General features: G+C 39.3%; 1 protein-coding gene across 1 annotated transcript in view; it reads left to right on the top strand.

Moving 5' to 3' along the window:
• Positions 1–17,178, top strand: part of LOC126473538 (protein fuzzy) — a 173,998-nt gene that overhangs the window by 29,165 nt on the left and 127,655 nt on the right. The gene's annotated exons all lie outside the window — the stretch shown is intronic.

Here is a 17,178-nt window from a genome sequence, read left to right as displayed (position 1 = left end):
AGGATTTAACTACCTCCAAAGGGGCCTAAGTATGTTGTAATGTTAGCAGCCTGTTTACCAATCAGTTGTGAACTTAGCCTTCCTCCAGTGAAACCTCATGTCAGAATCCTTCTACGCCCTGTCCATAGATCTGTCTCTTAAACCCAAAGGAAATGGTAGCCCCCTCAATGCTCCAGCATTTGTTCCTCTCAATTCTTGATGAATTTCGTAGAGTGAACATTATATGTTGACAGCTCTGTGGTTGAAGGCAAAACTGGATATCCTTACTCACATAACAGGCACCTTGAACAACATTCACTATTAATGATGTTATTTCTTATCGTGGCAGAAGCCATGGCTATAATCTATGCCCCCTGGGTTACATAAACATCTGTTTTACTAAGATTTTCCTAACATGTTGTAACTCTTTGAACAGTCTCCTAGTCATCAATCATTGCCATCCACAAAACACAGTAGTTGTTACCACCCACAACCGTCTTTCAGATCTCCATAAATGTGGGAAAGCAACCTGATTGGCCCCAGGGGCCTCAGACTAAAGCTGACTGGCATGCAGACCTCTCCCTATGCCTGTCCAGTTTCTATTCTTTTAGATTTCTTAAATGCTATAATCTATGATGTTATTGTATTTCATTTTTCTGTTTGACTGAGTACCTGTTTTATCAGAAATTGGTTCCAGGGGTCACCCAGCTTCATCCAAAGAGAGACAGCCTAACCCAGACCTCTCAGCTATTTCTTACACTTGTACATCTCTTGTTATTTTAGTACAAGGGTTTTATTTTATGTATTCCTGCCATTTTATGACTCCCCCTCCCCCCCCTCCCTCCCCCCAGATGAAAAGCTCCAGTGGCCTCTGACTATTTTCATCTGGAGCACATCCCTCACTAAACAGTATTTGATACTTTGCTAATGAATTTTCACTCTTGTACGGATTTGAAACTTTCTGACATATTCAGACTGTAAGTTGGATCATGTCTTGAACCTGGAACCTTGGTCTTTTGATGTGAAATGCTGTCCCAGCTGAACTGTCCAAGATTGACTCATGAGCCACTCTCAGAGCTTTACTTGTGTCAGTCCTCTCTCAGCATTTCTGTGAAGTTTGGAAGGTAGGAGAGAGGTATTGGTGCAAGTAAAGCTGTGATTCAGGTCATGAGTCATGCCTGAGTAGCTCAGTCTGTAGAGCTTTTTTCTGTGAGAGGCAAACATTCTGATTTTGAGTCCACAGTTTTAATTTATTTTTTACTTGTTTGCTCATTATTTTATCTTACACTCTTTTTTAATTGTTTTGTTGTCCCACATGAACCCACTAGAAAATCCATTTGGCTAACTACCTTGTTCCTCCTAGAGGTACTTCATTGGTTTGATAACACAGGATTGAGGTACTGATTGTCTCGTGGTGTGATTTCCTTAGCTCCAATCATCTAACAGTGCTGCAGCAAGGTTGGATGGAACATTTACATAAGTGCAGGGAACATGTGTGGTGGACAGTTTTTTACTGTGACACCTCCATAACTTACAGATGGTGTCTTTTTTTATGTACAGATGAATATGAATGTTCTGTTGTGATCCCATCTGTTTTTGCAGCAACTCATTGTATTGGGTGCCGAATCAAGACACTAGCACAGTGTCAGATTTACGACTGGCCTAGTGTTGACACCACCATCAAATGTATGGTCCAGAAGTGCCAAGCCTGCAGCCACATCTAGCTAGTGGTGGCATAGCATTATAACCACTGTTGATGGCCTATTTAACTTCTAGTATGCAGCATGGTTGGTCAGTATGACAATGTGAACAATCACGCATGCCCTGGCCAACATGTTTACAATAGAGGAGGAATCTATTATAATAGTGTCCAACAGTGTCCCTCAATTTACACTGTCTATGTACCAAGAATTCCATAAATGTAATGGGATGCAACTTGGGGCTACCATTCTGTTTCACCCAATGTTGAATTCTGAAGTTGCGTAGCTGGTAAGGACATATCAAATGCAAATAATTGTAAGTACTCCGATTTCTAGGGAAACACTCACAAGCTTCCTCACAACATATAGGTCCACCTCTATCAGTGGGCTTAATCCTGACAAAGTATTGCATGGGCACATGCCATGTACTTTCTTTGACTTGTTATACCCAACCCAGCAAACCCACCACTCAGTCGCCGAGCCTTGTTGTTATACGAGGTCCATGTATCAACCAAAACTCTGGGGGACCCAAATTGTTTTCATTGGGTATACAGGGTAACAAATGTTTGGAATTACGATCATGAGCAGCTGAATTTCCAGCTGTGGGAGTCCACAATGCTGCCCCTCTTGGGCCACTTGAGCCCATAAAAGCAACCACTGTTATGATGAACTTCTCTGTGAGACTGGCTATCACCATTGTTACAAGATCTACCTGTGTCTTGGCTGACAAAAGGGGTTCCTCAGTGAACACCAGTGTGTGTCGATGGAATTGTAACTCGTGAGCTAATTGTGGTTACTACCAAGAAAATGATCACTTCTACAAATTAGAAAAATGCAGTGAAGGTCAAACATAAAGACAGTGAGCTATCCATGGCTGACAAAAGGGGTTCCTCAGTGAACACCAGTGTGTGTCGATGGAATTGTAACTCGTGAGCTAATTGTGGTTACTACCAAGAAAATGATCACTTCTACAAATTAGAAAAATGCAGTGAAGGTCAAACATAAAGACAGTGAGCTATCCATGGGGGCAGAACTGTTACTGCTCTCAGAGCTCTACCACTTCCTGCAGACAGGCCCAAACACCTGTTTCTATAACCTGTGGCCCCAGTACAATACTTGAAACAGCCAATCACAGCATAGACATATTGTGGGACACTTTGTTAAGGATTGCGGCATTTCTCTCTCTCCTTCCGTTGGTGGCCATGCCAGTTGCCAGTTTCAGCCTACATGTCCATTAGGGGAGGGGAGTGGGGCATGTTAATATACCAAAATGATGCAGATCTTTCATTCAGCCCAAGTATCAATATTCATGGGCAGTCAAGAGATACTGTCGCTGTACAGGCAGCAAATCGTCACATGGCACTGTGAAGGGTGGGAGATGTGCAAGGTCAGCATGTCCCCTGGTATGATACCGCAAATAAATGCTGTGAGAGGCAGAATTGCATTCACTCTTTCGTGTTCCAAGAAGCTACAGTTATCATGCCATGTGGATAGCCAGAGTCTGATCTTGCTTGTTTTGTGTTCTTGATTTGGGGTTATTCTCTGTACAGATTTATCACGCTATGACAGTTTTTGTGTTTCAGCATGTGAAATCTCTCATTACTGACCATTTAGAGCTGTCAGTTTGTTCAACCATTCTCTACATCACTGTCTGTTTGAATTACTGTGAACCTTATTTCTACCTGCTCCTGAATATTATAGAAAAATTTGTCCGTTGTGACCAAGCCCACTGATTGTAATCTTACAGTGTTGAACATCTTCACCTATTTAACAACTTTACATCATATTTGCCTATCTTGAGAGTCTGCTATCAGTCTTTGCACCATGTATGGATCATCTGCAAGTGTTCCTAAATTTCAAACCAGTTTTCTAATTAAGCAATCTTCTTGTTTGCAGTCCACAGCTCCTGGTCTAGGAGCTAGCGTTGCTGCCTCTGGGTCCTGGGGTCCCGGGTTCATTTCCTGGCCGGGTTGGGGATTTTTCTCTTTCTGGGGACTGGGTGTTTGTGTTGTCCTCATCGTTTCATCATCATAATTATTTGTGAGAGTGTATACTGATGCCTCTTCTTTAGTCTTCTTCTTATTTATTGTTTATCCTTGCTTCTTGAGATCTCTTGTGAAGAGACATGATACAACACATTCAGCAGTGGCGTGGGACAATCAATGAAGCTACACGAAGTTAGTAATTTAACTTTTGAAATCACCGGTTTATTGGCGTTTCTGGAAATAAAATCACTCTCATACTCTCATGCGGTCAGCAAATTTTGTGTAACAGTTTGTATGTGTAATGGGACTTACTACGTCGCAAATCATCCTAATGAATTAATTAATCTGCATTACAGTGTTGCTAAGCAATGTGATCAACAAGGTGATATGTGTCTCAATTAAAACAGAACCTCAATATTTTGAATAAACTTCTGGTTCATTTTTTGTCAAAATCAGCACTTGTCTCAAAATTAATTTCCAACTTCATACATTAAGTCCAAGCGCATTTGCAACTATTGTACGCAATTCACTGGACTGCTCGATCACGCACTAGCACGTAACGAATTTCAAATCAAGCGCACAGGTTTCAGTTTTCCCTAATGGGCTAAATGACTCTTTTGTAATAACATGATGTGTCTATGTCACGTAAAGTCTAAATGAAACTGGATTTGTTTCCATTCGGGCCAAAATCACAAAAAATAAAATTCACCACGCAGTTCAGTGAACTGTACATGCACACTTTTAGCACTCTAAGTGATAACTCATCTCAGAGTAAAAGCCGCACATATTAATTCATTTTTTTTTCATACACATAAAATTCAAAACACCTTTACATTAAACAGATAAATTATGGCCTGCAATTACTAATTAACATTTCCCATTCTGAATAAACTTCAAAAAATTGTATTTCATAATCAATAAAATTTTATCACCTGAAAGAAACTATTGGTTTGCTAAAACAGATTCAGATTACAGTCAACTGTGTCTAGATGATGACGTTCCGATCGATACTTGCTTGGAATGAACAAAATACCTGTACTGAAAAATACTGTCCATTGAGTAATTTACTGACTTTTATAACAAATTTGGTACCCCTTTCACTACAAGTGACTAGATTGGATTGTGAAAAGAAAATGGATGGTGCAAAAATTGGGACTTTTTACAGGCGCTGATGACTGTGCAGTTGAGCGCCCCACACACCAAACATCATCATCATCATCATCATCATCATCATTACCACCACCATCATCCCCTTGTTAGCAAATGCATCCTCTGCCAGTAGCCTCTGTGAGCTACTGAAGTAATCAGTAAGATCATTTGTATTTATAGCAAACATTGTGATTTTGTCACTCTTCCTTGGGAAAAGCCAGATGTTGCTTTAATACTGATGACATCATTCCATTGAGAACGACATATCACATACTTATTGTTTAGTCTATGCCATGTATATTTATGTTTTTGGACTTCACAAATGATTGGTTTCTGCCATTCACAGCATTGGATAATATTGCCATTCACCACTTGATCACAATATTACTAGGCGGAAGGTGCAGGAAGCTACTCCATGAGCTTGTGTACCAGATGGTCTATGTTGAGATAATTTCGTGATGGCTAATGGCAAAAACTAGTCATTTGCAGTGAATGAAAAATAAAAGTATTCACAGTTTTCAGTAAAAAAACTGCAACAGAAACTCTAAAAATGAACATTACACCTTTTCAAACTTTATCTTCTTTTGACCAATCACATATCTTGTCAGATGGTGTGTAAGCAGCAGTTACTGGCCATGTGGATAGCCCGAGTCTGACCTTACATGTTTATTGTTCTTGATTTGGGATTACTTAGTCAAGCTCTAGCTCCCAGATGATATACATTTACAGAGTGGCAAGTTAAGTGTTTATCTTTTTCTGTGTTTTCCTCACAGTATAGTAATTACATTTTGTGCATGTTTTTCTGTTTAAGAGGTTCTATCTCGTGTTTTTGCTAGAGTGATTTCATTCGGTCTTAGTGCTATAGTTGCATACTGAACAGCCAGTTAAGAGGTGTAAATTCATTGTCTGTAGTGTAGTAGTTGCTCATTTTTTGTTTTGTTTTGAAGGCGACTATCCATTTGTTTAGTAAGCCAGCCAGTCAGGCTCCAGCTTGTACCTGATATACATTTATAGAGCAGCAATTTTACATTTTGTACAACATTTATTAAATTTCATGTTTGTTTTTCTGTTTAAGGGGTTCAATTTTGCATTTTTGTAATGGTGATTTAATTCAATCTGTAGCACAATAATTGCTCACTAAACAGCTATTTACATAGCTCATTAACACAAAATTGTCCATTGATGACACATCAGGAGGGTAGCAAGTGCATATCTAGGATTCTGTCTGTTTTTATAGGTTACTTCTTCATTTAGTTGTGCTAGGATGGTTAGGGTGTGTGCATGCTGTGTGCGGATGCAGGAGGAGCTGGCTGCAGTTTGTGAACAGTTGAATGCATTTTTGGTTAGGTCAGTCACCTTCAGGCTGCAGCCTCGAATGTAGTAGTGGAGGAAGTTCTGGCGCATCACATGGGACACCTCAGGTGTTGCTTGTTTTGCCCACGAGGACTGCTCCTCAGGCACCTCTTAATCTACCCGATGCAGTGGATCTGCCCTCACAGCAGTGAGTGGGAGGTGGTAACACATTTGCGTCACTCAAGGCAGAGGGCCAATGTGGAGACTGTCCGCCTAGCCTCGCTCATTTACCTTGAGAGTGGACAGGTGGTCACTCCTTCAGTAGGCACATTGGGGGAGAGGTTTACTATTTATTGGGAACTGCAATGTTAGGTGCATTGTGCGGTCCCTTAGGCAGATAGCATTCACGGCTGGAAAGAAAGCCAATTGGCACTTGGTAAGTCTGCCAGGAGGCCTCATTCGAGACGTGGATGTGGCCTTGTATGCGGCTGTCGAGCATGCTGGTGCAGTTGTCTGCAGCTTATGGCTCATGTCGACACCAATGATGCCTGTTCTGTGGGTTCTGATGCCATACTCAGTTCATACAAGCAGCTGCCGGAGGTGGTGAAGACTGCTGGCCTCATGCATGGGATGCAAGCAGAGCTTGCAATTTGCAGCATTGTTCACAGAGTTGATTGGGATCCTGTGGTTTGGAGCCGAGCAGAGGTCTCATCCAAAGGCTTTGTTGACTCTGTGATGGGCTTGACTGCAGATTTCTAGAATTGCGTTATCGTGTGGTGATTTGTAGGACTCCCTTCAATAGGTCAGGGGTGCACTACACAAAGGAAGCAGCTACTTGGATAGTAGAGTACTTGTGGAGTGCGTACGAGGTTTTTCTAGGCTAGACGGTAGTTCAAGGTGTTCTGATGAACACTCGCCAGTTGATATGCGGCGTTCAGAGTAAAGGCACTTCAGCTTCCAAAATTTTATCAGTAAACTGTCAAAGTATCTGTGGTAAAGTTCCTGAATTTACTGTCCTCCAGGAAGGTTCTCATGCTCAAATTATTCTTGGCACCAAGAACTGGCTGAAACCCAAAGTCGAGAGAGCTGACATATTTATCAAGTTGTTGAGTGTATATAGGAAAGACAGATTAGAGTATATAGGAGGGAGAGTGTTCATTGCAGTTGACAAAAATATTGTCTTTATTGAGGTAGAAATTGAATGTGACACTGAATTAACTGATCATGTATAACAAGTGTAGGTGAAACCAAGTTAATTGTTGGTTGTTTTTATCAGCCACCTGATTCCACTGTGACAGTTCTAGAGTCATTCAAAGAAAGTCTACGGTCAATAGTGTGGATATACCCAGGTCATGAAACACTAGTTGGAGGGGACTTTAACCTACCGAGTATAAACTGGGATGCCTGTGGATTCATTGCGGGGGAGAACCGACAGACAGTGATGCGCATTACTTTTGAACACAATTTTTGAAAACTGTCTTGAGCAGCTATCTCGGAAGCCCACACACAATAGAAATATCTTAGATCTTGTAGCTACAAATAGGCTGGACCTTATTGACAATGTCAGTGTAGAAACAGGGATTAGCATTCATGATGTTGTTATACAGGGTGTCTACGACCCGGGACAACCGGGAGATCCGGGAAAAACCTGGGATTTTTTTCATCCGGGAGAAAACCGGGAAAAACCCGGGATATTGTTAGAATTCCGGGAAGTTTTCATTGTTTTAGTTTTCAGTTAAATTTTTATAATTTTGACTAGTAAGAACCGACACACTAACAGAGGATATTACTGTATCCCGCTACTGCAGAATAATACTTCAACAATAAAACATAAACGAGAGAAAAAAAGGAAAATAACTGAAATTGCAAAGGAAATGCGCCATATACAACAACAACACACAGTGCTCATGCAAGCGTCTGCCAATTGAAAATGTGTCAAAGGCTTTAGGAAGACTATGCAGTGCTTCATAACAACAAATTGCCTCCAATGAGCGTAAAGTCGCAACTGTTTACATTCGATTTGTTTTAGCAGTTACGCGCGGGCTCATGCGCATGCGCAGTAGAGTCGCGTTTGAGTAGTAGATTCTCCCGCTTCTGGCAACAGGAATGTGGCTGTTGGCTGTGCAAGCGGTCGCATCAAGCAGCTAGATACTACCGGGAAAAGGGGGCACCAAATTCATATTCTTGAGGAAAAAAAAAACTTGTTTCACAAAGCACCTAGCATCCAGCGCACGTTTGCCTATTAATTATTCATATGATTTTGAAACGCTTCCCTGTTGGTTTTTGAACATTTTGAACACATTTTAAGTTGATTTCTGAATGAATCATAAGCTGACTTTTGAATGCATGCATAGTGTACGTGATGTCTCTGTCAGGAGAATCCTCGTCGCATCTAGAAATAAACTTTCCACAGACAAAAGGGGATGGGGCTATACGAGCTGAGGGAGTAAAGCCGAACGGATGAATGCTAATCACTGTCTGACTATGTGGTTGATTGGGTTCGCGAATTATCAGCGTTGCTATAATTACTAGCGAAATCCATAGATTCAGACTACTAGAATGGAAGTAAACGACTGACAGAAATAACAGGTGAGAAAGATTACGTATTATCTTCTCGGTGTATTCAAGAAAACGAAATTTTGACAGAAAATTTTTGGCCAGATCGCTACACTAGTAACGACTAGTAGTTCAGTCCCCGGCTAGCAGCCGCGTAAGTTCTATTCTGGAAGTAACGCGGAAAACGCGTTGTTCGAACGCGTAATAACGCCTAACCGAAAAATAATCGCGGGATAACTAAACCTGTGTTTCTGGCAGGGTTAGTGGAGTTAATCGGCGAACAAATTTTGACAGTGGCAGCAATAGCTACAGAATTGGTGATGACACGATTGTTTGTTAGAACGAGGACGGAGAAGAAAAAAAATGGTTCAAATGGCTCTGAGCACTATGGGACTCAACTGCTGAGGTCATTAGTCCCCTAGAACTTAGAACTAGTTAAACCTAACTAAACCTAACTAACCTAAGGACATCACAAACATCCATGCCCGAGGCAGGATTCGAACCTGCGACCGTAGCGGTCTTGCGGTTCCAGACTGCAGCGCCTTTAACCGCACGGCCACTTCGGCCGGCTAAACGGAGAAGAAACGGGGACATCACACAAATTATGGAAGAATAAGACGATTCCAAATTTATATAAAAATTTCGTAATACTACTTTTCCATCTCATGCCAAAGAAGCTGGTGCATGTGAATGAAATGTGAAACAATTTCCTAACATAAAGCTTGTTGCTTGTAGTAGGCCTAATAGGCATTTGATATTGATACTTATTGGATTATATTCTGTCGTGTTATAAAAATGGCCATTTGTGCCAAAACAGTCTCGTTTATTTGGTGCGTTACAAAATTGCTGCCGTATTAGAACGGCCTATTTTGTTTTATCTTGCAGACAGTGACAAAATAGACGTAATCAGATCGAGAAATCACACCAGTCTTGGGGATTATTTGTATTAACAGCTTTTTCATTATTAGATAACGACATTTTGATTTTTCATGTAGCAAAACGTTTGACGAACTTTGATGAGGTAAAAGGTTCTTTCACAGAAAGGAAAACACGCCATGTAAAGCTGTAGCAAGATTAGAGAGAAAAAAATGCTAGGAGCTAAGGGTTGAAGATGTGTAATTTCTTGCTTATCTCTTGTCAGTACTGGTTTTATATATCCTATATTTAATTTTCTGACACACAAAACAGCAAGTTATTAACTAATAATGAATAATGAAGAGTTCAGATTTTCTGAAGAGTTCTTGTTCTCTCGATTACAAATAATCCCACCCGCTATTAATTGCGAGATTTTTTTTATTTAAAAAAAAGAAGGCAGGCTGTCAAACCGGCCGACTGGGAGCAGGAGAGGCACCACAGGGCATTTCAGTTTGCACTCTCCTGAATATAGTTTGGACATGCGGTAGAAAAATGCTTTATGAAGAGACGTGGCACTACACTTTGGCATACTTAAGACCAAATAATATGTCTTACATTTCCTCGAATACATACGTTTTATGTTTCAGACTTTTCAGAAAGATGTGCGCTACAAGATGAACATATTTTGAAAATTCGATTTGTTTTAGTATTGACCCGGTTCGAAAATGTCGTAGATCCGGGGCTGATGCGCAGAGCACTCTGAGCTATAGTGGGTAGTCTCCACGTGACCCGTGTTTACGTTCAGTGATTTTGCTCTTTCCCCTTCGTTTACTCTCACGTCAAATGAAAACAAAACGGATATCCGTGGCCGGGAGCTATCAAGTGATTTAAAACACATTCACATAATTACTAAAGGCTGAAATATGTCATTAGTTTCAGATTCTATTTTATTTCCACCTTTCTGATAGTCAAGCATTAATCGCCTTGCGGAACAATGAAGTTATTTTTGTCTCTTTGCTAAAGAAATTTGACTTTTGTTAATCTTTTCCGCAGAGGCAGTCAATTTATTTGAAACGAAATGTTTAATTCCACAGTACTGGCTAGTTTCAGCTGTTCGCTGCATTTCAAGTGCACGTTTTCATTTTGTAGCACATATGCCATTATGCCACAATAAAGAACCAAACAAGATATAATACAGTACTGGTGCTCCAAGAAAATTTACATCCTGAAAACCACACTTAAAAGCTTAATATCAGGTCGGGGTCTACGGTACTTCATTGGGAATCTGGACATACGAATGTGCCTTTAAGTATGCACTTTAAATGTGCACATTTTAATATGGTTCACGAAATTCCGATGCTCTTGCAGTATCCTCTTTTATTGATGATCTTTTACACGTACGTACATACGGGCTTCCTACGTCATGATATCTACCCAAGCGCGGTGTCGCCTGTTATCTGCGCTCTCTGGGAACTGCTGAAACGAACCTATTTGTAACAGGTCGCGGGAAAATATTGCGAATGGTGGTTTGAAAGTCGTTACTATCAAAGTAAATATCCTTTTACGTAAGTTGAGCTACGTACAAGAATGGACCGTGATTTATTAAATCACAAAGCGTTTGACTCTCATTTACAAGTTGTTAGCTGTCCGATGACGAGCCATTTAGAAGCATTTCGAATCCTGAAGATCAGACATTTATGTCATTATTAAAAATTTGACAGGCACATTTGTATGGTATCTCTTAAAGCGTAACACGCGCAAAAAAGATCAACAGTATATGCGAAAGCTTAGCTTCTCTTGCAGCTTGAGACCAATATTATATGTGAAAGCTTTGCTTTTCTTGTAACAACACGATCTATATTAATGTAAACTATTAACTTTCCCTGTTTGGCGCGCTACTTAACACTGATGTCTCGATTTCAATGGTTCGGAAAGTAACATGCGGTATTTGGTGCAATTCCAATGTATGTTTTCGTAATACGAAAATACACAGCGTACGTGTTGCTGCACATCAAAGATATTTCCAAAATGTGTCTTTTTCTCTGAGTTTCGTTTTGTAAAGTGCTGGGAAATTGTACGCCCGTGTACAAAACCATAACCATTCAAAGGAGTGGTAGGGGAAAACATACTGTCACCCGGGAGAAAGTGTGTTTTTAACCGAGAAATGCGGGAATTTTTTTTTCCTTGTCCACGTAGACATCCTGTTATAGCAACTATGATTATGAAAGTTTTAAAAAAAATCAGTCAAAAAGGCTAGGAGAGTCTTTCTGCTAGATAGAGCAGATAAGCAGTTATTAGCATCTCACTAAGACAGTGCATTGACATCACTAGGTTCCAGTAAGCTGGATATAGAGGAATTATGGGCAAAGTTTAAGCAAATGGTAAATTGTAGTCTGGAGAGCTATGTGTCTAGGGCCATTCCGTGCCAGGTGGTCTAATATCGAGAAATGTTCCCACATGACCATCATGGATTTTGATGAAATTTTGTATGAACATTCACACATGTTCTCAATGAACACTGGTAAAGCTTTAGTTTCAGAAATTCAATACTTGCAGAGATATAGTCACTTGTTTGAAACCATAGCACAGCTTCCAGTAGTGCATCCTTGAATTTTCAGCAACTTTGAGATGAGATATCTCTGTAAGTATTTGCATGAAAGAAACAAAACTTGGCCATCTTATACAACTTTTAAAGCTCTTTAAAGTAAAATATTAACAAAAGGATTTCTGAGCAATTTTCATATAGATAATTTGAAGCATAGTTGGGCGAAAAAATAGCTGTTTTTTTAAAAAAAGAGAACTTTAGTTTTTTATATCTCCAAAAGTAATTGTGGGATGTACATGAAACTTTGCACACCATAACCCACCAACACAAGGTCTTAGAATATGAAATTTCATTCTCCTATTGCTTTCCATTATTTCACAAATCTAGGGTGAAGTTGACGATTTTTCAAAAAGTGCTAAAAATGGGTATTTTTAGTCAAATTTTTCAAAAAAATGTTTTCTCCAAACTCTTCTAAACTATGGTCATTAGAAAGAGCATATTCTAAACTATTTAGAAAAGTGGATTTGGTTTTGCAATGCAAGCATATAAGGCCCTAAAAAGTAGCATCTTCAAAGAGACGCACTGGAAGTTTGAACACATTTTTCTGGCTCTCAAATTATACCTGAAACCTTTTATTATGCCTAATAAATGTTTATTAGTGCCTTGAACAATTGAAATAAAAAGATCTGGTAAATAGGCAGTGAGACTGTCAGAAAAACTTGAGAACTATGAGAAATAGCCCTTCTGCTTTTATCGTAAGTGTTCATTTGCATAAAACTCTTCTCATTTGTAAAAAGAGAGAGAGACGGATCATAAAGAATTCAATGAATAATAGCTTCATATTTTTTGTACTTCTCAAAATTGTAAATATTTAAATGAGCCACAGGAAGTTATTGTGTTTAAGCAATGGATACATACCGATCGGGCCACACTGGACACAAAGCAAATGGTAGTGAATGAATTTATTGAAGATGTAGAAAATAAAATATAGAGTCTGTCATGCCATCATTACATTGCCGAGCATCAAAGCTTGCATCTTAAAGGCCTTAAATGTCATCTGAAAGACGAAGAGCTTGTTGTCCTAATGGATTTTGCAGAAAATTATTCTTTTATTACTCAGGATGCTGCGCAAGCAACAATTCATCCATTTGTTATCTACTTTCGTCAAAATGAGAAAGTAGAATCTTTAAGTTTTCACATTATTAGTGATTGTTTGTGGCATGACACTATTACAGTTCATGTTTTTATCAAGGAGCTCATCAAATATATAAGAGGACGGTTTGCACAGATATCCCACATTCATTATTTCAGTGATGGCTCCAGGGTTCAGTATAAAAATTACAAGAATTTCCTAAATTTGTGCTATCATAAGAGCGATTTTGGAATGACAGCCGAATGGAATTTTTTTGCTACTAGTCATGGGAAATCACCTTGTGATGGGATTGGAGGTACAACGAAGCGGTTAGCAACAAGAGCAAGCTTGCAACGGCCACTTAATGGACAAATTCTTACTCCCCTAGATCTGTTTCACTTCTGCTCTGAAAACATTAATGGAATTAAATTTGTTTTCGTCAATAAAGGTGAAACTGAAAAAAATATTGTGTCACAAGAAGAGAGGTTTAAACTTGGACAAACTGTAGCAGGCACTAGAGAAAATCATCACTTTTTACCTATTGATGAAACAATTCAGGTCATCAGAGTTTCAAATGATTGTTCATCTTTTCTAGCTAAAATGGGTCACATTAATGAAGGAGGCATATTAATGTCTGCTCTCCAACCAGGACAATATGTTGCATGCATCTATGAAAACATGTGGTGATGAAAACATGTGGTGGATTGGGAATATCTGTGAGACCTCCACAGAGCAAAGGGATGCATTAATAAACTTTATGCACCCATATGGTCCAGCAAATTCATTTTATTGGCCACCAACACAACATTATTGCAGTAATTCCAGCTCCATCAGTAAATTCATCTGGCCGGCAATACATCACTCCTCCTGATATTCATCAGAAAATTAATGTAACATATCAAAAATTGAAATAGGTTAGAGGAAACAATCCAAGGAACCCAAGAGTGCCTTCTAATTTTACACAGGGCACTTAAATAATTTTACTATCAGGCTTGGGAACCTGTGTAAAGAAACCCTTATCAGGCTTGGGATCCTGTGGTAAAGAAACCCACCCGTGGCTGTTGTTGCTATGCTATCGGGCGTGGCCCCTATGGCAATGGGAATGCTGGTTTTCTCAGGTGAAATGAAACTAGCAGTGGTTAGGCCACCATGGACCATAGCAACTCATTTATACACTTCTTTTCCATTAGTGTTGTTCATTAAACAGGCAACTAATAATTAGATGATTATGCAAATAAATTTTACGATTTACATTCATTCTTGATAATAATTTTGTGTGTGTGTGTTTGAGAGAGAGAGAGAGAGAGAGAGAGAGAGAGAAAGGGGGGGGAGGGGGGGGGGGAAGGTGACAACTAAGAAATAACATTGTTTCTATTGTTATTCTTTTGATATTCGGACTTAAGCTAGGTCCTATTCATCAGGAATTCTTATTTCACTTATTCCACACATTAATAAACATGTATAAGGCAAAATAAAAGATTTCAGGTATAATTTGAGTGCCAGAAAAATGTGTTCAAACTTCCAGTGCGCCTCTTTGATGATGCTACTTTTTAGGGCCTTATATGCCTGCATTGCAAAACCAAATCCACTTTTCTAAGTAGTTTAGAATATGCTCTTTCTAATGACCATAGTTTAGAATAGTTTGGAGTAAACACTTTTTTGAAAAATTTGACTAAAAATACCCATTTTTAGCACTTTTTGAAAAATCGTCAACTTCACCCTAGATTTGTGAAATAATGGAAAGCAATAGGAGAATGAAATTTCATATTCTAAGACCTTGTGTTGGTGGGTTATGGTGTGCAAAGTTTCATGTACATCCCACAATTACTTTTGGAGATATAAAAAACTAAAGTCCTCTTTTTTTAAAAAAAAACAGCTATTTTTTCGCCCAACTATGCTTCAAATTATCTATATGAAAATTGCTCAGAAATCCTTTTGTTAATATTTTACTTTAAAGAGCTTTAAAAGTTGTATAAGATGGCCAAGTTTTGTTTCTTTCATGCAAATACTTACAGAGATATCTCATCTCAAAGTTGCTGAAAATTAAAGGATGCACTACTGGAAGCTGTGCTATGGTTTCAAACAAGTGACTATATCTCTGCAAGTATTGAATTTCTGAAACTAAAGCTTTACCAGTGTTCATTGAGAACATGTGTGAATGTTCATACAAAATTTCATCAAAATCCATGAGGGTCATGTGGGAGCCTCTAGACCACTTGGCATGGAATGACCCTCTAGTAAGTGGACAAAGGATGTAAAATACCCACCATGGTTTAATAATGAAAATTGGAAGATGCTGAGGAAGCAGGGGGTGTTTGAAAATGGATGCACAAATGATGACAAGCAAAGGTTCTTAGAGATTCGTGTATCTGTGAAAAGATCTATGTGTGAACCATACGACGATTGGGAACCCTAGCAAAAGATCTGACAGAGAACCCAAGAAAATGCTGGTCCTACGTAAAAAACACTAAGTGGGTCTAAGGCATCAGTTGAGTCCCTTATTGACCAGTCTGGACTGGCAGTTGAAGATAGCAAAATGGAACCTGAAATTTTAAATTTCCCGTTCAAGAAATCATTCACAAAGGAGAATCATACAAACATAATCAAAACGGAAGCTGAAGTTTTAAATTTCATGTTCAAGAAATCATTCACACAGGATAATCGTACAAACATATCATTATTGGACCATTGGACAGACTCTCATATTGATGACATAGTAATAAGCAGCTGTGGTGTACAGAAACAGCTTGAAGGCAAATAAATCTCGAAGTCCGTATGGAATCCCAGTTCAATTTTACAAAGGGTACTCTATGGCATTGGCCCTTAGGTAGCTTGCATTTATTGTGAATCTCTCACCTGGCACAGAGTCTCAAGCAACTGGAAAAAAAGTACAGGTGACTACAGTATATAAGAAGGGTAAGAGAAGAGATCTGCAAAATTGCAGACCAGTGTCCCAAACTTTGACTTGCTGCAGAATCCTTGATCGTATTCTCAGTTCAAATGTAATAAACTTTCTTGAGGCTGAGAAGCTTATATCCACAAATCAGCATGGTTTCAGAAAGCATCACTGGTGCAAAGCTCAACTTGCCCTTTTGTCACATGATATACTTAGAAGTATGGGTGAATGGAAACCGGCAGATTCCATATTTCTAGATGTCCAGAAAGCATTTGACATGGTGCTCCATTGCAGGCTGTTAACAAAGGTACAAGCATGTGGAATAAGTTCACAGATATGTGAGTGGCTTAAAGATTTCTTAAGTAATAGAACCCAGAACGTTGTCCTCAATGGCAAGTGTTCATCAGAGATCAGAGTATCGCCAGGAGTGCCCCAGGGAAGTGTGATAGGACCGCTGATGAAATGATTTGGTGGACAGAGTGGGCAGCAATCTGTCGTTGTTTGCTGATGTTGCTGTGGTGTATGGTGAGATACTGAAGTTGAGTGACTGTAGAAAGATGCAAGATGACTTAAACAAAATTTCTAGTTCGTGTGATTGATGGCAGCTAGCTTTAAATGTAGGAAACTGTAAGTTAATGTGGATGAATAGAAAGAACAAACCTGTAATGTTCAGTTACTAGTGTCTTGCTTGACACAGTCAAGTTGTTTATATATTTGGGTGTAACGTTGCAGACCAATATGAAATGGGAACGAGCATGTGAAAACTGTGGTAGCGAAGGCAAATGGTCGACTTCAGTTTATTGAGAGAATTTTAGGAAAGAGTGGTTCGCCTGTAAAGGAAACCACATATAGGACTCTAGTGTGACCTATTCTTTAGTACTGCACAAGTGTTTGGGATCCTTACCAGTTTAGATTGAAGGAAGACATTGAAGCTGTTCATGGGTGGGCTGCTAGATTCGTTAGCAGTAGGTTGGAGCAAAATGTAAGTGTTATGGAGATGCTTCTGGAACTCAAATGGGAATACCTGGAGGGAAGACTATGTTCTTTTCAATAAACACTATTGAGAAAATTTAGAGAACTGGCATTTG

This window comes from Schistocerca serialis, chromosome 4, assembly GCF_023864345.2.
Source record: "Schistocerca serialis cubense isolate TAMUIC-IGC-003099 chromosome 4, iqSchSeri2.2, whole genome shotgun sequence".
NCBI classification, from domain to species: domain Eukaryota; kingdom Metazoa; phylum Arthropoda; class Insecta; order Orthoptera; family Acrididae; genus Schistocerca; species Schistocerca serialis.
This window is presented reverse-complemented; position numbering and strand designations above follow the sequence as displayed.